This window comes from Cheilinus undulatus, linkage group 14 (genome assembly GCF_018320785.1).
Source record: "Cheilinus undulatus linkage group 14, ASM1832078v1, whole genome shotgun sequence".
Classification (NCBI taxonomy): Eukaryota; Metazoa; Chordata; class Actinopteri; order Labriformes; family Labridae; genus Cheilinus; species Cheilinus undulatus.
Window position 1 is genome coordinate 17,860,405 of NC_054878.1, and position 15,862 is coordinate 17,876,266.

The following is a 15,862-nucleotide window of genomic DNA, read 5'->3' on the forward strand; positions in this document are numbered from 1 at the left end:
GAAGTCTAGCAGGGCCATCATGCAGGAGAGCTGATATTCTCTCTTCACTGAGTCCGGTTCTCTACAGGCCTGAACCTACCCTACCCCTCTGTTTATCAGGAAGAGCAGCTCCAGGCTTTGACCTGCTCACTCTCCATTTTGGATCCACTGAGCTCTCTCTCTGAGTAGATTTAGGCTTTAAGTAATAATCTTTTCTGGTTCGGAAGTGATGTAAATTTGTTTCCATAGTGCTGTGTGTTGTTTTGTGTGAGTGTGTTTGAGCGTGCACCTTATGTAAATGCAGATTGTTCCAAACACCAGCAAGAGTACAAAGCCCTGATCAGCTCTCAGCCAAAAATCTAATCTTCTATGCATGCAAGCTCCTGTTTGTTCCTCATGACAAATAAGCACATCTGTATGCATATTTTCATCAGTTCCCTGTTAGTTTTGTGCCAAGCTGACTGGACTGACTGTAGCTAAATATCAAACTAATATAGCTGTATCAATCTCAGATAACAGATGTGATTCTTATAGTGTATGATTATTCCTTTAACGTGTATCAACAGTAACCACTGACACACATAAAATCACTGTTTGCAGCACTCTGATCCTAGATGTGAAGACCTGGACGCTCCTGCAGCCCCTAGCCTGTCCGCTCTTCAGACACAGCTGTGTGGTCATCAGGAAGTACATAGAGCAGCTGAGGGCAGCCATCATCCAGTCAAATTAAGTTGAACACCAAACTCCTACTGAGCTCTGGCTTGAGAAGTTAAGAAGCAACATATCAACCACAGCTTGGAGATTATGCTCAGGGAGTCCAGTCTATGTGCTCTTTGAGAGAAGCTATGGAGACGACTCTGGTCGTGTCTGGTCCCTTGTGGCAAGAAACTGAGGCATTTGTCAGGTGAGCTCTGCTGAGAACAGCTTCACCGTCAGAATGTCCCTGGACTACCTGAGCATTTTCGGTATTATACTGACCCCTGGTGGCAGCATTCGAGAACCTGTTTCTGTTATCAATTGCCAAAGAAACCTAAGGGCACCTTGTTTTATAAGTGATGTTTTTTGTGAGATTTTGATGTATTTTGTTTTTCACTTTTGACAGTTTAAAACAACTCTTACTTTAGTCACTGCTAACTGAAATTTTCAATGAGACTCCTTGACAGTCAGGCACAGACTTCACCTCAGAGCCCTCTATCTTTAAGCATGATGTCATTTTTTTGGCTCTTACTTTGGAAAAATGAAGAAAAAGGAAGTCTAACATATTCAGTACTGGTTCAGTGACCTTGAATGTTACACCAGACTGCTGCTGGGATGCGCAGCCACCCACTTTCATCAAATGGTGAATGTGGGGGAATTTTAGGGGCGATCATGCAGTACAGTGTTGTGGTCACTGTCAAGAATCCTTTTTCATCTTTTCAGTCCTGCTGACTGCAGTCGATGGGACAAAGTTTCAATAGAAACCGAAACATGAAGATCGGATCTGGCTTTGACCCAAGTCTGTGACACAAAAGCTGTGGTGTCTGCATGGAGGAGAAAAGGAACAAGAGCAGACGTTAAACTATCCCTTGGCAGGCTTCCCCAGGATCTGTTTGCTCTTCTTGATTTGATTTTATCATCCTGCTGTTGGCCTTTAACCAAGAAACAGCTTGCAAACAGTTATTGGCTAAGTTTGGCCTCAGGTAGAACCAACATAGCTGATAGACAGGCCCAGGGTTTTCCTCTATGCCAGTGGTTCTCAACCTGGAGGAGGAGACACTAGCCAGATGCCCTCCTAAAAATAAAAAAAATAAAATTAAAATGGTTTTAAATGGCAAATCTGACCAACTTTTATTGTAAAAAAAAAGTTGGTGTTTTAGGGGGTCCCGGCCTAGAAAGTTTGAGAACCCCTGCTCTGTACTAATGTAACAAGACAATTGAGGATGACGCTAACCCTAACCCTTTTGTTTTGCAGTTGTGAGACCTTTTTTGTGGAACGGAATGTCAAACTTCATAGCTGAGGCATGATGTGCACAGATGTCAGATAGCAGAAAAAAAAGAAACAACTGAGACAACTAAAATGGAAATAATTGTATAATTACTAAAAAAAGACATAAATTGGTAACAGGTGGCAAAAAAGCAGCAACTTGAGTTAAAATTGACAAAACAAGAGGCAAATATCGGCAAAAACAACCCAAAACTGGTGAAAATTTGCAAAAATTGGATAAAACTGGAAAAAATAAGTGTCAAAAATGTTGCAAAGTGCTAAAACAGTGGCATAACTGGGCCAAAAAAGGCAATATTGTCTTAAGGTGGCAAAAAAAAGCATGAAAAAAGCAAAAAACAGCTTAAAATTGGTTAAGTGGCAAAAAAAAAAAAAAATACAAAAAATACAAAAAATGATTCAAATCAGCAATATGGATTTGAAGCTAAGCATTGGCTAAGATAAGATAAAAAGATTAAAAATAAAAAGGTTTAAAAAAAAGCAAAATGGGGTAAAATTGGCAAAATAAGAGGCAAAATTGGCAAAAGATGGAAAAAGGGCTGCAAAAGTGCCTAAAAGAAGGAAAATTAGCAAAAATGGGATAAAACTGTTGAAAAGGGGCATGTATGAGCCAAAAAGTAGACAAAAGGCAAAAGCACAGTAAACGATGGGTACAAATTGGCAAACAATTGTAAATAAGAATTAAAAGCAGCAAAAATGGGTTAAAAGAGGTAAACAGTGGCTAAGGTTGGCAGAAAGTGGCAAAAAAGTGGCAAAAATGGACCCTAAACAGGCAAAATAGTGGCTGGAAAAATGGCAAACTTGGGATGAAATTGCAAAATGATGAGAAAGTGGAGCTTAGAGGCAAAACAATTGAAAAAATCAGTGAGAAGGGGTAATCAAAGGCATACAGTGGCAAAAAGGGCAAAAAAAAAAACAGCAAAAATATTGAAGTGGTGAAAAAGTGGCAAATCAGTGGCAAAAATGGGCATATAGTGGCAAATTAAGTTGCAAAAAGGGTAAGAAACATCAACATCTAGTTCCTAGTTGCAAATCAATGGTGAAAAAGGGTTACAATTTGGTAAAATAGTGGCTTTAATGGGTGAAAGTCACAAAAACAGGTTAAATATGGGGACAAAGGGCAACAAGAAGTAACAGGAATTTGGCTGAAAAAGTGATGAAAAGGGGTTAAAAAGTAGCACAAATACAGAAGTCCAACATCAGAACCCAGCAATAGTGTGACACACTTTTCAGGTTAGAAAGGAGGTCATTTTCAGCCAGGACACCAGCACTTATGCTACCTAAATAAATCACAACTGGGGAGGGCCTATTCTCTGGGTATTCCAGGGGTCCTGCAAATTCTGTGGGCGGGCCTGAGTGCAGGTTTGCACAAAATCTTAAATGACATCTTGTCTAGATTATGGTGCACATTATTTAAAAAGTTCACTAACTCCTGGCGAAATGGGAATTTGGTTTAGGAAAACAATCCAATTCCCAAGGTTTAAATATATGAAAAAGCTCTCCTGCACGTTAATGGAAGCTCTACTGGAAAAAAAAAACAGAGTGGGTTCATAGAAATAAGATTGTTTGTGTGTGCATACAATCTTGCATGTGTCCAAGCACGTACTTCTTAGTTTTCCTTGCTGCGAGCTTGCATAAAGTCCCATGGACCTCACACACAGATGGCAGTGTTTGAACAGCCAGACTTGCTTAGCCTTAAAGTGCAGTTTTATCACCAAGGGTTTAGCTGCTATTTTGAGTTAAAAGGCACTATTCTCAAGGGCAAGGGCAGGAGGAAGTAATATAGCTACTTTCTTTTGCATAATTCTCTCCTTGAAACCATTTATGAAAACTATCCGTCACCCCTTAAATGTGTTTCTTTTGAATTGTGGAGATCTTTTGGAAAGCATTGATGCTTTTTGTCAGAGCTGTTATCATTTTGAAAGGATTTGTCAAACTTAAGCCCAGAGCATTACATGCTCCACTTCCTCTGATATTCAAAATAGGTGGATCTGAAACACTTCAGATTTCCATAAGCGGTAGTTAACATGCTTGAGGGTCTTTGGTATTTGATGTTTTATTTCTTGATATCCAAAGATCAGGACTAGGATACTTTACTCCCCTCAATACCATCAGATGAGTCTACATTTTTCTGTGAAATACTACTCTCTTAATGTCTTTCTCTTTCTCTTGTGTGTCTGCAGAAGCCTTGTAAAACTGGAGTGCCTGGAGGACACTTATATCCTGGACGGTCACAATGACTGTCAGACAAACATGGCTGCCCTGCTTATGTCAGTCCTGAAATCCTCAATGCCAAAGGCAGCTATTCAGGGAAGGCAGCTGATGTCTGGAGCCTGGGCGTCATTGTTCATACAATCCTTCTGGGGCGCTACCCTTTCCATGATGTTGAGCCTGGCTCTCTGTTCAGTAAAATCCACAGGGGCCACTTCAACAACCCCGAAACACTCACACCCAAGGCCAAGTGCCTGATCTGCTCCATCCTCTACGAGGAACCCTTCAGAGCGCCTTCTCCTCTCCGGAGATTCTGGAGCACCCCTGGTTCGCCTCCTCCAGGTCACAAGGGGCACTGCTAGGCACAGCATAGGAGAATGAGAGCAGGCAGCTCAATTTGAAATTGTTTTTTTCATTGCAAGCCAACAAACATGCGCTTTATGGCCCAGTCTCAGTGTCCACACTCACTGACTGAGCTAAGTCCATGATGGCTTAGGGCTGTCCCACTGTTACATCCTAAGGTGCTTGAGGCATCCCTCTCAGGCTTTTTAAGCCCTGCATGCACCCTTTTTTCAAGTGGGCATATCTGCAGTCTTATCATGAGGGAATTACCCATAGTTCATAGCATTGTGACATAATAGCAAGGATTACCTGGGAAGCCTACTAGCGAAACCTCCAAAAGTGAAGTGAAAAGAATAAAATGGTACACAAAAAACATGGAGGGTGCAATCAGGGTTTACACCACTTAAAAAGAATAAGTTTTCCTGTAAGTATAGTATATAAAACAGCCTTCAACCACTGGGGAATTAGGCCTATAGGCAAGGTACGCTTGTTTTTATCCCTGCAAGGAGAGCAATAAACATGAAATCAGCATTCCCAATGCTGTCAAAGTAGGAAACATGATGCTGTGCTGTCAACAATATTCAATATTGAATATTTTCTTTTGTAGGAAATTTCACTGGCATTTGGAGACATACACTCTTGACTTGCTGAAGTTCAAAGGGGATTTGACTTCGAGCATGGCATGGTTGTTGGTGCCAGACAGACTATTTCAGAAACTGCTGATCTACTGAGATTTTCACACCCATCCATCTCTAGGGTTCACAGAGAATGGTCAGAAAAAGGGAAAATACCCAAAGAGCGGCAATTGTGTGGATGAAAATGCCTTGTTGATGTCAGAGGTCAGAGGAAAATGGGAAGACTGGTTCAAGACCACACTGGGTACCACTCCTGTCAGCTAAGAACAGGAAACTGAGGCTACAATTTGCACAGGATCACCAAAATTGGTCAATAAAAGATTGGAAAAACGTTGCCTGGTCTGATGAGTCATGATTTCAGCTGTAACATTCAGATGGAAGGGTCAGAAATTGACTTTAACAACATGAAAGCATGGATCCATCCTGCCTTGTATCAACGGTTGTTGATGCAAGGCTGCTGGTGGTGTAATGGTGTGGGGAATATTTTCTTGGCACACTTTCGGCCCCTTAGTACCAATTAAGAATCGTTTAAATGCCACTGCCTAGGTATTGTTGCTGACCATGTCCATCCCTTTATGACCATGAACATGAGGATGAGTTCACCGTACTCCTCAATGGCCTCTACAGTCACCAAATCTCAATCCAATGGGGCACCTTTGGGATGTGGTGGAACAGGAGATTTGAATCATGGATGTGCAGCTGAAAAATCTACAGCAACTGTGTGATGCTATCATGTCAATATGGATCAAAATTTGTGAGGAATCTTTCCAACACCTTGTTGAGACTATGCCAAGAAGAATTAAAGCAGCTCTGAAGGCAAGAGGGGGTCCAGCCCCTTACTAGCAAGGTATACCTAATAAAGTGGTCGGTGAGTGTATAGCTTCTTTTTGAGTCAAAAGAATGAAGCATGAAAGATCTATGGGCCAACTCATTTTATATTTATAAAAAATAAAAAAATTAAAACTCTTTGCAGGAATGTAGCAATTGTCTGATATGTTAAAGTTTGCAGTTAAAGGTCCAGAATGTGAAATGTTTGTACTGAAATGTCTACATTTAATAACAAATGACTATTATATATTTTAATTTCAGCGCTTATAGATTTTTTTATATTAACACTTACCTCATATATTTACAGTTGCTTTCTAAGAATTTTTTTTTTTTAATTGAAAAGGTTCATGTTTTTTCACAGCGCACTCCATGACAGAGCTACCATAACAGACATAACATGTTAATCATTGCAGTGGAAATGCATACCTCAAAGACTGTGATCTCCAGACGTGTTAACTGCTAATGGTACCTGCTGTTCTGTTGCTGTATCTCATTCATATGTTGATTGACTTATTTGAAATAGACCACAATTATTTTCTACTGACATGTACTGTCAACTAAGCATCCTTGTAACTCATAACTCCCCCCCCACCCCCACCCCGAGAATGTTGTGGCCACGCTAGAAATGTCCCTGTTGAGTAGATACCAGATGCGCTGCTCAGCTTCGCCCATCTCCTTTGCTTACTTCTTGCCTCAAATTGAGGGCTTGTCAATAAAAGAAACTACAGTCATCATCATCTTTTGTAATTGCTTTGATTGAGGGCCCCCTGGCAGTGCAATTCATATAATTTGTGTAGAAAGTAGAAGTGATTAATGGAGGTGCAAAGAATAAGTAATTACTAGAGGGGTGTATACATCCAATACTTTGTGCCACTTTGCAACTTCTTCCAGTACAACAAGATGGATGAGGATTTGTAAAAAACATTATTATGACTTTATGAAGCGTAACAAGAAAAGGCTTTGAAAACTCCTGCTGTATTGTGTACACAGGTGTGTTGAATAAGCAACGAGCAGAAAAGGTGCAGATAACTGTGATACCACCTTGCAGTAAAAAATAAACTCAACTCTGTGAGGAACATTGGGTTGAGTGTTTGTAATAAGATAACTTTTTTAATAATACTCTGTTTTTGTAGGTGTGTCGAATCCTGTGTTGCTTCCTCCACAGGTTCTTTTGCCATTATTTACGTCGAGTGCCACAGGCCCTGCAGGGTAGGGTGTTACTCGTGTTATCTGATGAACTGTGGATGTGTTCAAATCTGGGGCCTGTAAACAACAGTAATTGGGCTCAGGGGGCAGTGGGCAAAAGCAAAGCTCACCTCTGAGGTTAACCATTACTTTCTCTTGCTGTGTAATGGATTTTTTTCTTTATTATCCAGAGGAAAAGAATGAAAGTACACTTTAAATTGATGCTTAAAGGGGGCTTTCCATGCAGCCTTTGCATTTTTACCATTGCCTGGGAGTGAAAGGCAGAAATGCTAACCTGGTGGAGTTCATAGTTGTGTATGTTTAGGTTTTATCAAACTCTTTTGTGTCAACAAAGGCAAGAGATTTGTTGACCCCAATCGGAAAATCTTATGTGGACTTTAGCATGTATAGCACTTGTCTAGTTATCTTACTACTCAAAAGAACTTTTTACACTGCAGGTCACCCTTACCCATCAAACAATGATGACTGGCTGTTTGTAAAGTGGCGTTAACAGCTAATCCCATTCCTACTTATTTGCACACAGAAATTGAAACCCAAGAGCATATTGACATGTGACTTTTTGAATGAAACACAAGATACTTGTGCCCTATAAAGAGGATCAGCGCTCAGTGAAGAAATCCCTAATCCATTACTATTTGCCTCTGCAAGTCAACCGTGCAGACCCATGGGTAGTAAGAAACCTGCACTTCGCAGGGGTTGTCAAGTGGGAATCCTCCTTTGTCAGTGTTTTGTCCAGTTAGTATCACGACACCTCCAGAGGGCTGAACAGTGATCTCCAGCATCCCAGAGCCACCCCCCTCCATGCCGGCTCTCACCACCCACCATGCCAACACACAGACATCATCTCACCTATCTTACCACATGGCCCACACAGCCTCAACAGCATGCCACCTTCAACAGACCCAGGCTCCATACATGCAAGCTCCAGGTAGTGACAATGCTGATACTACCTTCCTTAAAGGTGCAGTGTGTAATATTTAGTGTAATAGCATTTAGTAAAACAAATTTGGTTAAAAGAAATGTGATGTCTATAGGTAGGTCTATCCTGTGTTTCTCCACCTGAAAAAAAATGAGTTTTTTTTTTTTTATATTAACTCAGAATAAGCAACATGGGGAGGGTCCCTTCCACGGGTGCCGCCATCTTGAATTTTTGCATTTCGCATGTTTCTATGGCGCCACTGAAGCGACCAAATAACAGATACACTTTTTTTTTTTTAATTCCACTGGTTGCCACAGTTTTCACCAAAGAAACATGCAAAATGCAAAAATTCTAGATGGCGGCGCCCGTGGAGGGGACCCTCCCCATGTATGAACAGATTGCTTATTCTGAGTTAATATAAAATAAAATTAAAAAAAAACATTTTTTTCAGGTGGATAAACACTAATTAGGATAGACCTACCTATAGACATCATGTTTCATTTAACCAAGTTTGTTTGTTTTATTAAATGCTACTAGGCTAAATATTACACACTGCACGTTTAACACCACTCATGATTACAGTGCAACAATTATTACCAATAACTAAAAGTAAAAAAGGGGGGAAAATGAGACAGATTAGGGAGAGAGAGAGAGAGAGAGAGAGAGAGAGAGAGAGGGCAAGCTTTGCAATAAGGTGGGGGAGGCAGAGGCAGAGCTAAGGGTGTGGTACCCTGTCGTGGGTTACCATACACCCCCGTGTCGTGCCGTGGTGTGCTCTACAAAATAAGTGTTGGGCATGCGTGGATTCCATCGAAGGTTTGTTCCTAACTTTGTTGTTGTGGCAGAGCCTCTGACTAACCTTTTGAAAAAGGATGTCAAGTTTGTGTGGACAGATGCTTGCGAGCGAGCTTTTGAAGGCTTGAAAGCCATTTTAGCTTGTGAGCCAGTGTTGCTTGCGTCCAATTTTGATGTACCTTTTAAACTTGCTGTTGATGCCTGTGACATTGGAGACAGTGCTGTGCTCCTACAGGCAGATGGGGCTGGACTAGACAGACCAGTAGCTTATTTCTCATGACAGCTAAATAAACATCAAAGAGCTTATTCTACTATTGAGAAGGAAACTTTGGGTCTTGTGCTGGCTGTCAAGCATTTTGAGGTGTATGTGTGTCATTCTGGTTGAGAAGTCGTGGTTTACACAGACCACAATCTTCTGTCATTCTTAGCCAAGTTTAAAAAGTCGAACCAGAGAGTATTCAGGTGGGCTTTGGTTTTACAGCCATACAGTTTATTTGTGCGGCACATAGCTGGTAAGTACAACATTTTGGCTGACGCACTGTCTCGCATGCCTGTTGAAGAGCCGACGTGAGGATCTCTTCTGTTATTGTTGACTTGGTTTGTAAAGCAAAGGAATATTTTCTCTGAAGTGGAAGAGAAGTTAAAAGTTTGATGGCTCTTTCAGAAGCTCATGGTTCTTCTGTGTTGGGAAAGAACCCTTTTATGTGAAGTTTGTATACATGTGTAAATAAGGAGTTATGAAAGATAGAAGAAAAGTGCTCTAAAAAGAGGAAGAAAAAAATTCAAAATGGTAGAAAAGAAGAAAATTACAAAAAAGGGTGGTTGTCACACTTTTGTTTTCCTTTGCTTCTTTTTCTTTATGGAGGGAGGGATGTTATGTCACTGTTGGAGAGAATATGTTTGAAATTAGTGTCTTGGAGTGGTAGGAGTTGTTGGTAGGCGGAGAGAAGCAGGGTCATGATTGATGTCACACAGCGGGGGGCGTGGTGGCTCTGACTGATCAGCCTTATGAGGTACACCTATGGAGGTGGCAGGGAGGCTGAAAGGAAAATGGACGCCAGGCATGGAGAACGCTAAAACCTCAACTCAAGGACATAGGTTTTTTTTTGTTTCTACGGCACGGCACGGATGAAGGGAGCATCACCTGAACAAACAACTACCAGAGCGAGCTGGCGGCAGCAAACCAGCACTGGTGGCCGACCGAGAGTGAGCTAGTCACGGCATGCGCGGTGTCTCAGCAGTAAGTCATCCACACACACAAACCCCAAAGACAGGGAGAGGTTTTACACACACCGAGGGACACACAAGCAACAAGTTCATGTCAAATACATCACGTAGGGTGAGGCACTAGGTTACGGGCTCTCTAGCCCTAGAGTTAGGTGACTTTTAGCGGAGGTTAGGGTAGCAGCGTAACAGTGACCATTATTATTAACCCCATTATTTCAGATGCTACCCTAGTGGAGGAAAAAGGATTTGGGAACAAGTGAAGATCAAATATAAAAACATTCATCCCAGCGGTGAGTGACAAGACTTTATTTCTCCACACGGTCTCTGTTGTATCTGAAATCTATCCCTAGATATTCTTTCTCTTTTAAGCCCTCTTCTCTTCTTCCATGCACCAACAAGGATCTTTTAAGAATGGACAGGCCTTTTTCCAAGAGAACTGATTGGTCAGGAGGCAATGCTTTTATTCTCACTGATCTCTTATCCAGAACATAACCTGCTCCGAAGCAGGTAAGCCATTCAGCATAAGTTACTGCGGTGATTTATCCCGGTAAGAAGTGAGCCAGCTTCGTCATACAGAAAATCCAAGGTTAATCCTGAAGTTATCTGGATAAGAGAAAATCCAGCCTCGTGGTACAGGCATCTGGGTTCCAATCCCAGCAGTTCCTTCACTTACCTCTGATAGCTTGAATTTTCATCAAACCTGATAAGAATAGCTGTGAAGACTTGTTTTCCTTTTTAATTTCTTTTTAAGATTTATTTTGGGCACTTTTGTGCCTTTATTAGATAGAGGAGGACAGTGGATAGAGTTGGAAACAGGGTCAAGTGTGGGGGAGAGACATATGGTAAAGGGCCTCAGGCCAGATGTGAACCCTGGGCCACCCGGGTACATAGGGAGCACCTTTAACCACCAAGCCACATGCTCCCCGATGACTTGTTTTCTATTAGCAAAATTCCTGGACAAGGCTGTCAGTTTCAAAACAAAGCAACAGTGCCTTCTCCGGATCCCCTGGAATAGTCATTTGCCTTCCAGGTAGGTGTGACAGGCTCTTCTCCACTCTGCCTCAGTGGGATTGGAGGGGACACTTTGATTTAATAACAAACATTGGAGTTTTCATGCATCATGCCATGGAGATTTGGCTCATGGTACACAGCCTGACGTGGCAGGCCACTGAGATGCCATAGTGAGTGCGCATGTCTCTGTGGCGCAATCGGCCAGCGCGTTAACCAAGAGGATGGTGGTTCGAGCCCACCCAGGGACGAGTACTACCTATTCCTGGTTGCTCCAACAGTCAGGAGGACCTCTTCCTAGACTCAACTTCTCACATGGGCTGTTTTGAGCTTGCTGCTGAATCTTGCCAAACATGATTTGACTGCAGGTAGGGCCATGGTGAGGAATATCCATCCCTTGCTTGATGCTCCCTAAGACGTCTGTGCCTTCTCCTTTATCACTCTCCTATGCAATCAGACATTTGTCAGTAAAGTGCCTTTTGAATTTTCCTGTGCCACGTTGCTGTCCTTGTTGTGGACCTATCTGAACAGGGAAAGCAACATGATTTTCAAAAGCTGATTTGATTCAATTGAAGGCTCTGTGTCTCTCAGAGACATGTCCAGTTCATGGTGCCGTGGCTTAGTTGGTCAAAATGCCCGTCTAGTAAACAGGCAATCCTGGGTTCAAATCCCAGCGGTGCCTGGTCTCCATCTTCTGCAGTGGTAGGGGTTTTCCTGAGAATCAAAAGCAGTTTCTCTTCAAGCAAAAACCCAATGGCTGTGGACAAAGCTTACCTGCTCACCTCTGGTTCTTTTGAGATTTGAAGCCATTACTCCAAAGAGTGCTCCTCCCAGGGACCCTGTGGCTTAGTTGGTCAAAGTCCCTGACTTGTAAACAGGAGATTCTTGGTTCCAATCCCAGCAGTTCCTTCACTTACCTCTGATAGCTTGAATTTTCATCAAACCTGGTAAGAGTACCTGTGATGACTTGTTTTCTAACAGCAAAATTCCTGGACAAGGCTGTCAGTTTCAAAACAAAGCAACAGTGCCTTCTCCGGATCCCCCGGAATAGTCATTTGACTTCCAGGTAGGTGTGACAGGCTCTTCTCCACTCTGCCTCAGTGGGATTGGAGGGGACACTTTGATTTAATAACAAACGTTGGAGTTTTCATGCATCATGCCTTCGAGATTTGGCTCATGGTACACAGCCTGACGTGGCAGGCCATTGAGATGCCACAGTGAGTGTGCATGTCTCTGTGGCGCAATCGGCCAGCGCGCTCGGCTGTTAACCGAGAGGATGGTGGTTCGAGCCCACCCAGGGACGAGTACTACCTATTCCTGGTTGCTCCAACAGTCAGGAGGACCTCTTCCTAGACTCAACTTCTCACATGGGCTGTTTTGAGCTTGCTGCTGAATCTTGCCAAACATGATTTGACTGCAGGTAGGGCCATGGTGGGGAATATGCATCCCTTGCTTGATGCTCCCTAAGACGTCTGTGCCTCTTCCTTTATCACTCTCCTATGCAATCAGACATTTGTCAGTAAAGTGCCTTTTGAATTTTCCTGTGCCACGTTGCTGTCCTTGTTGTGGACCTATCTGAACAGGGAAAGCAACATGATGTTCAAAAGCTGATTTGATTCAATTGAAGGCTCTGTGTCTCTCAGAGACATGTCCAGTTCATGGTGCCGTGGCTTAGTTGGTCAAAATGCCCGTCTAGTAAACAGGCGATCCTGGGTTCAAATCCCAGCGGTGCCTGGTCTCCATCTTCTGCAGTGGTAGGGGTTTTCCTGAGAATCAAAAGCAGTTTCTCTTCAAGCAAAAACCCAATGGCTGTGGACAAAACTTACCTGCTCACCTCTGGTTCTTTTGAGATTTGAAGCCATTACTCCAAAGAGTGCTCCTCCCAGGGACCCTGTGGCTTAGTTGGTCAAAGTCCCTGACTTGTAAACAGGAGATTCTTGGTTCCAATCCCAGCAGTTCCTTCACTTACCTCTGATAGCTTGAATTTTCATCAAACCTGGTAAGAGTACCTGTGATGACTTGTTTTCTAACAGCAAAATTCCTGGACAAGGCTGTCAGTTTCAAAACAAAGCAACAGTGCCTTCTCCGGATCCCCCGGAATAGTCATTTGACTTCCAGGTAGGTGTGACAGGCTCTTCTCCACTCTGCCTCAGTGGGATTGGAGGGGACACTTTGATTTAATAACAAACGTTGGAGTTTTCATGCATCATGCCTTCGAGATTTGGCTCATGGTACACAGCCTGACGTGGCAGGCCATTGAGATGCCACAGTGAGTGTGCATGTCTCTGTGGCGCAATCGGCCAGCGCGCTCGGCTGTTAACCGAGAGGATGGTGGTTCGAGCCCACCCAGGGACGAGTACTACCTATTCCTGGTTGCTCCAACAGTCAGGAGGACCTCTTCCTAGACTCAACTTCTCACATGGGCTGTTTTGAGCTTGCTGCTGAATCTTGCCAAACATGATTTGACTGCAGGTAGGGCCATGGTGGGGAATATGCATCCCTTGCTTGATGCTCCCTAAGACGTCTGTGCCTCTTCCTTTATCACTCTCCTATGCAATCAGACATTTGTCAGTAAAGTGCCTTTTGAATTTTCCTGTGCCACGTTGCTGTCCTTGTTGTGGACCTATCTGAACAGGGAAAGCAACATGATGTTCAAAAGCTGATTTGATTCAATTGAAGGCTCTGTGTCTCTCAGAGACATGTCCAGTTCATGGTGCCGTGGCTTAGTTGGTCAAAATGCCCGTCTAGTAAACAGGCGATCCTGGGTTCAAATCCCAGCGGTGCCTGGTCTCCATCTTCTGCAGTGGTAGGGGTTTTCCTGAGAATCAAAAGCAGTTTCTCTTCAAGCAAAAACCCAATGGCTGTGGACAAAGCTTACCTGCTCACCTCTGGTTCTTTTGAGATTTGAAGCCATTACTCAAAAGAGTGCTCCTCCCAGGGACCCTGTGGCTTAGTTGGTCAAAGTCCCTGTCTTTTAAACAGGAGATTCTTGGTTCCAATCCCAGCAGTTCCTTCACTTACCTCTGATAGCTTGAATTTTCATCAAACCTGGTAAGAGTACCTGTGATGACTTGTTTTCTAACAGCAAAATTCCTGGACAAGGCTGTCAGTTTCAAAACAAAGCAACAGTACCTTCTCCGGATCCCCAGGAATAGTCATTTGCCTTCCAGGTAGGTGTGACAGGCTTTTCTCCACTCTGCCTCAGTGGGATTGGAGGGGACACTTTGATTTGATCACCAACGTTTGAGTTATCATGCATCATGCCTTGGAGATTTGGCTCATGGTACACAGCCTGACATGGCAGGCCATTGAGATGCCACAATGAGTGTGCATGTCTCTGTGGCGCAATCGGCCAGCGCGCTCGGCTGTTAACCGAGAGGATGGTGGTTCGAGCCCACCCAGGGACGAGTACTACCTATTCCTGGTTGCTCCAACAGTCAGGAGGACCTCTTCCTAGACTCAAAATCTCACGTGGGCTGTTTTGAGCTTGCTGCTGAATCTTGCCAAACATGATCTGACTGCAGGTAGGGCCATGGTGGGGAATATGCATCCCTTGCTTGATGCTCCCTAAGACGTCTGTGCCTCTTTCTTTATCACTCTCCTATGCAATCAGACATTTGTCAGTGAAGTGCCTCTTGAATTTTCCTGTGCCACATTGCTGTCCTTGTTGTGGACTTATCTGAACAGGGAAAGCAACATGATTTTCAAAAGCTGATTTGATTCAATTGAAGGCTCTGTGTCTCTCAGACACATGTCCAGTTCATGGTGCCGTGGCTTAGTTGGTCAAAGTGCCTGTCTAGTAAACAGGCGATCCTGGGTTCAAATCCCAGTGGTGGTTCTTTTGATATTTGAAGCCATTACTCCAAAGAGTGGAACACACTGATCTGTTACAGAAGGTGGAAGAGACAGGGAGACGGAGGGTGAAATCCATGTCAGCTTAGAAATGAAACCTCAGAAATTTAGCCTCTAACCACTTCCCCTTGAATATCATGGTCTGGCCATCTAAGAGTTTGTGTTATTAAATGATTCATTAGCTGCTTGAATTCTGATCCGCCTCGGAAATCAATGATCATAAACATGACACATTCAGGGCACCTTCAAACAGCAACAACAAGCTGTGAAGCTGTGTAATGTGAAGCTGAGCCAGAATTATATTCAAGATTACTTGGAGCCTATGAACTGACTGGTGCAGCAATGCCAAGTTTTCAGGGAAAGAGCTTTTGGTTCTCAGCCTACATTTAATCACAGCATCACTTTGTATACAGTATTCATGCTATAAAAGTATTTCTCTCCTTCTCCATGTGTAAGACTTTTTAAAGTCATGTCTGACAGGATGTTCTTTTTTCTTACCTCTTGTCAGCGACCACAGGTGGTTACTGAATGGTTGAAAGCCTGCCTTTCTTGATGTTCAAAATTGTACTTTTTTCCCTTCATACCAGTGGAATGGGAACTGATGTTATACAGCGTCATTTTATTTAGCAGATGATTTCAAACTAACAAGAAAGCATCAGATGTGCCAGGACTGTGACAATAAACCCTGCAGAATGAGACAATTATTCCTCAGAGCAAGCATGTATTTGGTGTTAGGAGGTATCTTTAGAGACTGTATTATCCCATTCCTGCTCCAACAAAAAGCTTTGAAATTAGAAAACAATTAAGAAGACTATTTCTGTCAGAGATGGCTCACACTCCGACTGCCAGCAGGTTGAGAGAGGCTCTGTTTCAATTAAC

General features: G+C 43.0%; 6 non-coding genes and 1 pseudogene across 6 annotated transcripts; all 7 read left to right on the forward strand.

Moving 5' to 3' along the window:
- Nucleotides 1-824: 824 nt before the first annotated feature.
- LOC121521136 lies at nt 825-4,544 on the forward strand (annotated as a pseudogene).
- A 7,816-nt stretch (nt 4,545-12,360) lies between these two features.
- Nucleotides 12,361-12,434, forward strand: trnan-guu. Its single transcript has one exon. It is a non-coding gene; the product is annotated as a tRNA-Asn (tRNA).
- A 357-nt stretch (nt 12,435-12,791) lies between these two features.
- On the forward strand, nt 12,792-12,865 carry trnat-agu. The gene has a single exon. It is a non-coding gene; the product is annotated as a tRNA-Thr (tRNA).
- A 547-nt stretch (nt 12,866-13,412) lies between these two features.
- trnan-guu lies at nt 13,413-13,486 on the forward strand. Its single transcript has one exon. It is a non-coding gene; the product is annotated as a tRNA-Asn (tRNA).
- Nucleotides 13,487-13,843: 357 nt separating this feature from the next.
- On the forward strand, nt 13,844-13,917 carry trnat-agu. The gene has a single exon. It is a non-coding gene; the product is annotated as a tRNA-Thr (tRNA).
- Nucleotides 13,918-14,464: 547 nt separating this feature from the next.
- On the forward strand, nt 14,465-14,538 carry trnan-guu. The gene has a single exon. It is a non-coding gene; the product is annotated as a tRNA-Asn (tRNA).
- Nucleotides 14,539-14,895: 357 nt separating this feature from the next.
- trnat-agu lies at nt 14,896-14,971 on the forward strand. The gene has a single exon. It is a non-coding gene; the product is annotated as a tRNA-Thr (tRNA).
- Nucleotides 14,972-15,862: the final 891 nt, after the last annotated feature.